Source organism: Ascaphus truei, chromosome 1, assembly GCF_040206685.1.
Source record: "Ascaphus truei isolate aAscTru1 chromosome 1, aAscTru1.hap1, whole genome shotgun sequence".
Taxonomy (NCBI): Eukaryota; Metazoa; Chordata; class Amphibia; order Anura; family Ascaphidae; genus Ascaphus; species Ascaphus truei.
Window position 1 is genome coordinate 166,544,649 of NC_134483.1, and position 9,711 is coordinate 166,554,359.

Sequence of the window (9,711 nt, forward strand, 5' to 3'; positions counted from 1 at the left end):
GCATCGTAACAGTACCCCCCTCTTCAGGATTGAACTCCGAGCGATCCATCAGACTAAGGGGCAGAGATGCATAGGAAGCTAGACTCGCAGCTAGAGGGCGGCGCCTGCCACACAGAGAATCATCAGAGAATCTTGACTCGCAGCTAGAGGGTAGCGCCCGCCACACAGAGAGACATCAGAGAATCTTGACTCGCAGCTAGAGGGTAGCGCCCGCCACACAGAGAGACATCAGAGAATCTTGACAGAAGAGAATACGCCACAAGGGGGCGTGAAACTTGACTCGCAGCTAGAGGGCGGCGCACGCCGTCCCGTATACGTGCCACACAAGAGAGATTGCGTGACCGGGGGTGGCCGGGCTCCGTGGTACGAGTAGGGGAACCGCGGGTGCATGCATGCTCTGTAAGGAGAGCGGGAACTGAGATGCGGCCAGTAAGGAGGGAACACGCCGCAGGGGGCGAGTTCCCCGATTCCTTACATAGAGAAACGATCGCGGTCAAGCTGCTTTCTAAAATAATAGTCAGAGACTGTAACGACCTAACCACAAAGAGGACGGGACCGCAAGGCTGAGGTGGGGATACTGATATCCACCGACCTACAACTGCGTAACCGCATCCGGAGTGTAGAGTGAAGGTCATGTAACCGGGTAAGGGTAGGAGAGGTCAGAATGGTCGTTATACTCGCCGTGGTCTGGGATTGGAGAAGTAGATAGTCGTTGTGCGTAACCGGGGTCCAGGAGTAGAGAAGGTGGGAGTCCAAATACAAGCCGAGGTCAGGGGTCAGAGAAAGCAGAGGTCCGGGTACGAGGTAATCAAAGAACAAGGCAGAATGCAAAGCAACATCAGGATGCTTGAGGCAAGCACACGAAACATAAACACTGGGTTTATGCTCAGCCAATTTGCCTCAGGGCTGGCTAAGAATATAAGGAGCAGGGAGCCAATGGGATGGCTCCTCCAGGCTGTGAATCATGCATAATAATAGGTAGGCTGTGTACTGATAGGCAGGGGTGGGGTGTATCACAGCTGTGGAGTAATTGGCCGCATTAACCCCTCGAGTGCCCCTGGTATTGCGGCGCCGATGTGATGTGGGAACAGTGACGTTCTCCGTTGCGTCACAGGACGTGGTGCAGGGACGGAGTCTAAATACGGTCCTGGTAGGAGTACTGCAGCGCTTGCGTGCAGCCCACATGCGAGGGGTGTCACCCAGCGCATCACAGGACACGTCATGGGGGCGGGACTGAGGTCCAATCCTTACAGAGATTAATGTAGCAGTGTGGACCTACATGATGGAGGGGGGGTGGGTGAATATGGCGGGAGCAGGGAAACTGAGCCTCCGGAGCGCTCACCGGAAGGCAAGGGACCCACCAACTACCAACCCGACTCGCCCGCAACCCCCATTTCCCTGGTGGTACACATAGTCTCTGAACCCAGTCATTGGGTGAGTACTCACAGCGATGATGCCAGCAGGTGTAGAGCAGCCGTAGATCCAATCGTGGGGAAGCGCGCTGCAGCCAAAGTAGAGTAGAAGACAAGAATGCGGAGAAGGCTGTGCACTGCTAGCCGGTGAGTGAAAAAATACAAATCCTAGAGCAGTCAATGAAAAATCCAATTTAATAGACAAAAATGGATGTCCACATATCGTAAGCGCAACTCTGATATGTTTCGTTCCTGCGTGGAACTTTGTCAAAGAGTAACTGACCAAGTCCCCAGGTGATCCTTAAATAGCTGTTTCCGGTCTCTGATAGGACCATATCATTAAAGGTGCGCCTTGTAGTGCACACGACAAATACTAATTGAAACTTGCACTACTATTTCACTATAGGAAGGAGGAGGGTTTGCTATATTCCAGGATCACATGGGAGCTAAGAAACAAGTGAACAACAAATACAAATACAAACGTAGCAAATACAGTTACAATTAATAGATACAGTGTAACCACCAAGCACTAAATAGCAACACTGTATGGACACTAAACTAAAAATAATACCAATTAACTTAGCCATGTGTAAACTGATGAGCAACAACAATTGATAATCCCCAAATATACAGTATAGAAATAAAATAAAAGGGAAGAAATATATAAATACAATTTTATAAAAAATTTAACAGCCACCAAAAATATTAAATGAAATCAAAAGAAACACACCACAAATAAACAACAATTTAAAAAGCAAAACACCAAAAAAATACCAGAAATAAAGAGCACAACACCAAAAATAAACAATAATTAAAACAACAATCAACAAAGAAACACAAGAATTATATAAAGCAATACAGAAAAATACATATAAAAGAAATAAAAGCAAGAATTTGCCAAAAAATGCATTGCTTGTCACTGTATTTATCTATAGCCCAAAAGGGACATAGATAAATACATTGGCAAACAATGGGCAATCAAAAATATATACAATCAAAATACCTGAAAAATAAAATTGACATACATTCAATGTTTTTCTTACCTTTAGATGTCTTCACCCTCCGATTCTCAGGGTCTCAGGAAACTCTCAACCAAATATGCATCTCTGGCAGGTTCCTGGGTCCTCTGTATCCAGGAAATATAGGTTTCTGGGTGTCTGGACGTCTTGATCTCAGCACAGCCTTTGTGCTCAAGATAATGTCTATGTGCAGACTTCTCTGCTCTCTTTCTGTCAGCCCAAATGTGATCTAAGGAATCTCTCCTGTTTCTCACACCAGGCTTTTCTCAGAGTCCTAATCAGCTAGGTGGAGTCTGGTTGATTGCCAGTGTTGATTGCCCTCTGGATATTCTGTCTTCCGTGTGACAAATCCTCCATATTCTAGAGGCTCTGACCCCCTTTTTCTCCCCTAGATCTGAGGACGTGTCTGTTCCTTCCATGGTAAGTGAAGCACCGCTTTTCTTTTTCTTTTTCTGCCTTATTGTTTTGGACGACTCCATCCCATCAGGGATACTGGGGTCTCTGTCTTTATTTGAAACTTCAGCAGCTTCACTGTATCCACCAGGCTTTTCTTGCAGTTGCGTTAGCTGGCAGGAATATTCGGGGTCATAGAGACCTGTTGTTCGGTGTGTACTGAGTTTAGGCACAGCCACCATTTTGGGGTGTTTTGTGGGTGTGACTCGGTTCTGGTTCCCCATAAGAGATATCTTCATCCTTATCTGTATCCTCATAGGACCGGAAGAGCCACGCTTCCGTGAGGTAGGGTTCATTACAGTAATGCCACATCTTGTCCTCCATTTTGGCAGTATGAGGTGTATTTTACTTCCTGACCTCGGGAGGTGCTATTGCAGCTGTTTTCTATGTATTCGCTAGAACCCCAGCTGGTAGTCCTACAGGTGTATCCAAAGTGAGTGTGTGATGCAGCTTTAATAAATTCAGTTTTCAATTGCCACTAGACCTGTTCTCTGTTGCTGTGCGTCACACACACTCACTTTGGATATACTGGACATCAGACGTGGCTGCACACCTAAGGACTGGAGGGATATTCCCATTACCAGCCTATCCCCTCAAAGTCTCAGGAGGTACCTTAAGCAGGTGGCCCTCCATGTCAGTCTCTGGCAGGTTCATGGGTCCTCTGTGTCCGGGAAATATAGGTGTTTGGATGTCTTGATCTCAGCACAGCCTTTGTGCTCAAGACAGTGCCTGTGTGCAGGCTTCCCTGATCTCCTTCTGTCAGCCCAAATGAGAGCTAAGGAATCTCTCTCCTTTGACTCACATCAGGCTTTTTTTTTCAGAGTCCTAATCAACCAGGTGGAGTCTGGTTGATTGCCTGTGTGCAATTAGCCAGCTCGCTGCTGGATTTAGAGGCAATTTCTCTGAAACAGTGATAAGTCCCTGTTACAGTGCATGAATGTCTTCAGCAAGGGGAGGATATAACCCACTTGTAAAGTACACAGTTAAGATACACCCTGCTCCATGGCTGGTTGCTCTCTGTGGTATGCGCAGGATGTGACTCTTTTATAGACATGGCACCCAGCCATTGATATTTGACTCCAGAAAGGAGGGACTAATAGGGAGGGGGTTCTTTAAGAGTCTCTGGCCGAGCACGAGGGGGCAGGGGTGCTCACACCCTGTGTGGGTCTGTCTACTGCCAGTGTCCCTCGCTGTTTGATCCAGGAGTTTAAAGAGCCATTTCCCCTGACTCATGCACCTTCATTGAGGGGGTATTGCAGACCAGAAAGCCCTGACCACCTGTCACCCCCAGCTCTCTGGGTCTTTGCGTGCGACCAAAGCCACGGCAACCTCCTCAGGCTCATCTTGTCCCCAACCTCAGCAGGTTGGAGGACATGTCCCCAGCATTTTCCACGGCATGCCATGGAAAGGGCTGTACACGCTCATGCTCCACACAGTGCTCTACCTCGCCCTTATCACCCTCCACAATACCATCTGGAGGCGGGTACTACAGTACCTGCAAACTCTGGTCCTGGGCCCGTTAAATGTGTTGGCGACCCTGATTGTAAGACATAGGGTCTTGTTCTTTAAAGTTCGACAGGTGCCGATCTCATGCTACCGCACGGAAAACCACTTTGCAGTCAATAGACTGACAGAGTGACCCAGCAAAGGGACATAATCAGAGCACTTTTTTAATATATTATATATTTTATATACTATTTGGCCAGTGTACTCTTTTTTAGCTAAACATAAGCAACATTGTGCTAACTTGTAATAGCTAATTATTTGGTTTACAATTCCCTTACCACTCCCTTTTCATTTTGTCTGGGCATTGTCTCACATAAGTCAGTTATAGTAACTGCCTGCGGTGAAGTCTACGGCCCCTATTCACAATGTGGTGAGAAGTGGATTAATGTGCAATTATTGATGCAGTGTCTTCCATTTAATAGCATTGAACTGAATGTAATTTTAGCAGCTGTGCATTAATCCACTTCTTACCCTATTGAACAGGGCCTCAAGAGTCAGATTATGTGCAGCTGCTGAGATGAATAGTACAAAACGACTCCTCTATCTTGCTGAAGAACCCATCCGCATGTAGGGGATTGGATATTTGGCTAATTGGAGGATAATCCAAATATTTCTTCTGTTTAGACTATAATATGGGAATTAGTAGAGGATTAGATAATATGTGAATTAGTACGGGTCATTATATACATAAAAAGAACGATTCCTGTGCTCCTACCAATTAGGCTAAAATAAAATAATATTCTCATGAAAAAGGGTATTTTGTTAAACCCTTTGGCCAAAGCGTTTGTAAGCCTGCATGCCACGTCAAGGCAACCTGTTAATGCTATGTAGGTACCTGCATTAACGGGTTGCCTTGACGTGGCATGCAGGCTTACAAACGCTTTGGCCAAAGGGTTTAACAAAATACCCTTTTTCATGAGAATATTATTTTATTTTAGCCTAATTGGTAGGAGCGCAGGAATCGTTCTTTTTGTTTTTCTATATGTTAAGGCCTATCTTTTTTACCTGCAGCAAACTTCTATAGGGAGGAGCGCGGTATTATGTAAAGTATTCTCATTATATACATAAGCAAGATCATCTTAACGCCATCTCAGTGTTGGGTTATAATGTAGTAATATTTTTTGGTGGTAGCCAGATATCACCAGCTAGCCCAGTTTAGTGACTAGTACATCATTAGGTAATTAGCCGGTAATTCTTCGTCTGCATACATTTGCATGCTTATTTGCGATACTGTAGTTAAATATTATGCTTTTGCATATTTAAGTAGGCAATGCATACTCATTTGCATACTAACAAGTGATCCGGGCATTAAATTTGCCCACAACTATCGCTGCAACAAAATCCAATAGCTGCTTTATTCAAACATTAAACTTTTAGTAAATAATTTTTTTTGGTGTCAATAATGAACAGCAATATCAGTATTGAATTTTTCACCACGCCAACATCTTGCCAACTTTTCCATTTAATGCCACTGCACTGTGGGTTATAAATAACGCCTTGGAATTAACCTTGATGAAACATAAATACAAAAAGATTATCATATCAATGCACAGACAAGGTAGCAAAGACTTTGGAATAGCTGCTGTAAATAAAAGAGTGGAAAGTTCTCCCAATAAATAGTTCTTCCATATTTGAACAATGCCAAGGAAAACGGCAGCACATACGAGTTATAAATAGATGTTGAGGGAACGCTAAGATGCTTGTTGGAGACGGAGGAGACGGCACACGTTTTTTGTCTCCATTTATATGTTCAACACAGTCGTCATTTTTCTCTAGTTGTTTTTCCACACGTTGGTTGCATTGAATACTACTTAGTGATGTCTTCTCCCTTCCTGATTACGTAAGACAAAGATTGATAATCCACGAGTTTGTGAAGTTCACTACTCTGAATCCTTGTCTGCACTTTAACCACTGTATAACATGTGACAGTAAGGTGAAATACGCATAATCATAATAATATTCACTGTAGCCAGTATTATCTTGTTTTGTGTGAGTCACTCCATGGCAATTGGTTTCAGAAAATGCTACTAGAAGAGGGGGCCGATGTATCAAGCTTTCAAACAAATCATTTTATGCTGTAGGGGAGAGAGGGAGAGAGGAAGAGAGAGAGAGAGATGGGAGAGAGGACATTTGCTTCTATACTTGCTGAATAACCTTTACTTTGCGTGTGAAGACTCTCTTGGGTATCTTCCCTGATATCATTAGTCTCAGCAGTAAATATTTATCCAATAAATAAATATTGTATGCACTATGCAATTATAGCGGAACAAGCTATAATTTGTTGTGCTATGAAAATAATGAATACATGTTATATTGTCAATTTATTTGCGACAATCTATTATCATGGAAACAAAGATGAAGAAACCAAACTAATGTTTCAGCAACAACAGTGCATTGCTTTGTGCTGTTAGCTACTGCTGTGTTAGCATAAAGCAATGCTATTGTACAGATCTTTAGTTCATGATTTGAAACGGAGCACCAGTCCTGTGCACTCTCCCTGTTGATTGCTAAGTCTTTGGAATGTGCCTATATTATTCTACCCACATACAGAGCTGAGTTCCCTGGCAGAACTACATCAATATAAATACTCATATAATAATAGTTTCATTAGTACGCTGCCTGTGATGCCAGCAATTAGCTATATATTTCACTGATGGAAGTTAAAACATTTCTCTCTGAACCAAATACTGCATCTCTAAAGGATAGCTCTGTGGTTGAGGTTCAAGTTATTTTCACTCCCATTCTCTTCAGCAGCTGCCACATGACATTACAAATATGTTGTTACAGATTGTGACAGGGCCTTTCCCTGGTTTAAAAAGGTAGCACACCAAAAGCCTGTCTATAGCTCATGATTCCAGCAAGGAGCTGGTTAATAGCAGCTGGAGACAATCCATCTGGCTCATCAAGCAGGGTTAAAGGTGTGCTGCACAAACTGGACAGGGATCTCTCTGACAGCACGGAAGGAATGTGCTGTCAGAAAGATCCCAAGGAACCAGACCCTCTATTCCAGGACACAGCGGTCCCTGGAACCCGCCAGAGGGTGCACCCCACAGACACCAACCCAGACCCGGACTCATGTACAGAGCCCCTGATAACAGGTACCTCTTTGGACTTTGGGTCAAAGGCTGGTAAGAGGCCTATCCTCCCAGCCCTGCAGATAGGGACTGGGAAGTGTGAGTTAGTCCTTGCAAAGGGATAGGCTGTGTGTTTATTTGTGTGCTGCCTTAAAGCTGTGTTGTTTTTGGAAGATGTGGCCTAAACAAAATAAAAAAGTCACTTTTTATTTCCACAGTCTATGTCTCTCTGGTTGTACCTCTACACTCGTCTTCTACGCAGATATATCAGCTAGCAATGGCCAAAATCGGTGAGGTTTGACACAAAATAAAGTATATGACACCAACCATGCTAAAAAAAACAAGTGAGACTGAACCCAGAAATCTGACTCACAGAAAACCAGTGACTTGATATGTACATTGTTAATATTTTTCTATTTCTCCTGCCTTGAAAGGAATTCTGAACGCAGAAGGAGATTTGTGATGCTCAGGTCGTGTGTGTGTGTGTGTGTGTGTGTGTGTGTGTGTGTGTGTGTGTGTGTGTGTGTGTGTGTGTGTGTGTGTGTGTGTGTGTGTGTGTGTGTGTGTGTGTGTGTGTCTGTTTGGGCAGCTAGGTTGAGGGCATCATGTAATTCTCAGAAAACCCTGATCTTGCCTACTGAGCAATAAATATTCTTATTTCAACAAATCTTTTTCTTCCTAGATCAAGTCTTGTGGCTTCGGAGAGAACGGTCCCAATATAAACCTACAGTATACTGGTTAGAAGATATCCAATCAGAAGTCCATCCTTTAGAACAATGCTGATCTGAGTTTGAGACCTTCTGGGTTCTAACACTCTTGGTGGGTTGATAAACCGTGGCCTTCAGAATGAAGCACTGCATAGGAACCTGAATGTACGGTGATCCAGTAGGTCAGGCAAAGTATTGTGATTGTGACAATCTACCTTTCTGCAACAGTTTAACTTATTTTAGTTATTGACTGGACTTTGAGCTATTGAAAAGAGATTTGACAAAAATAGACACATACAGCGCAAATAACTCAAATAATACAATAATACAAGTGATCTACAATAAAAGTCCAAATTGGGGATTGCTGCTCACAAAGAACAGGTTCCAAGCCTGCATCATAAAATACTACAAACAAACAAAGGAGCGTAAAGAGTGTGAATGTTAATGGGCAATAATAGTACACTGGTATAACGATGCCGTCCTCCTCCAAATGGAGAGCGGGACTTCCTCAGTAAAAGAGAGCCCTTGAGCAAGAATGTCCAATGGAATCAAGGCTTGGGTGTTATTGACGGGACACCCATGCCTTTTTTTCAAGCAAGCACCTCAGAATAGCTGATAGTGTTCACAGATTCCAACGTCTAGAGGGATCTTGCACACCGGGTCCCTCTTGCGTACAATGTCAGACTGGAATCTGAGCTCTGGGAAAATACAGAAGTGCTAGCTACGGAAAGCACCTTAGTCCTAAAATCCCTATGCATTTCACCGTCTATGCGGCTTCCTCAGGGGTTCTCAAAGCTTAAATTCCAGTCTGACATTGTACGCATCAAGGACGCGGTGCTCAAATGCCCTCTAGACTTTAGAGATCTGTGAAGACTATAAGCTGTTATGAGGGAGCGGTGCTTGCTTGAAAGAAGGGCATGGGTGTCCCCTCAATAACACCCAAGGCTTTATTTCATTGGACATTCTTGCTTAAAGGCTCTTTCTTACTGAGGAGGTCCCGCTACCCATTTGGAGGCGGACAGAGGATGGTATCGTAATACCAGTGTACTATTATTGCCTATTAACAGTCACACATTTTGGGTCTCTTTGCGCCCCTTTTTTTGTTTGTGATTGAAAAGAGATTTGCCTTGGGAGGAAATAAGCAGTGAGAAAGAGTACAATAATATTGTATAACATAGCCTTTAGTAGGTGTAGACAGGTCCCCCAGATCTGCTCCTACCTCCGCTGCGGTGGGAGAGTCAGGGAGGGTTTTGGCGAGTGCAGGGAGTGCTCCATTTGCAAGAGGCTCTGAGGTGGCCCGAGCGCTCAGGGCACCGCCATTTTGGTAGACGCGCATGCGCAGTAAGTCCGAGAGGCGACAGCGCTGGAAGGGAGCTCGCACAGGCGCAGGGAGTGGCTGCGGGAGCGTGCGAAGCCCAGACCAATGAGAGGAGGGCTAGAGCAGGGGACTATAAGTCCCATGAGCCTCAGTCAGACCAGGTGACACCAGGGAGCCAATAGGGCGAGAGGAACTCTGCAGGAAGAGGATAGGAGTTTGCGC

At 44.5% G+C, this 9,711-nt stretch overlaps 1 long non-coding RNA gene across 1 annotated transcript; it reads left to right on the forward strand.

Annotated features, from left to right (window-relative positions):
* Window positions 1-7,348: 7,348 nt before the first annotated feature.
* LOC142469873 (uncharacterized) lies at window positions 7,349-8,615 on the forward strand. Its single transcript, XR_012789113.1, has 3 exons — window positions 7,349-7,488; window positions 7,683-7,754; window positions 8,147-8,615. It is a non-coding gene; the product is annotated as an uncharacterized LOC142469873 (long non-coding RNA).
* The last annotated feature ends 1,096 nt before the right edge of the window (window positions 8,616-9,711 follow it).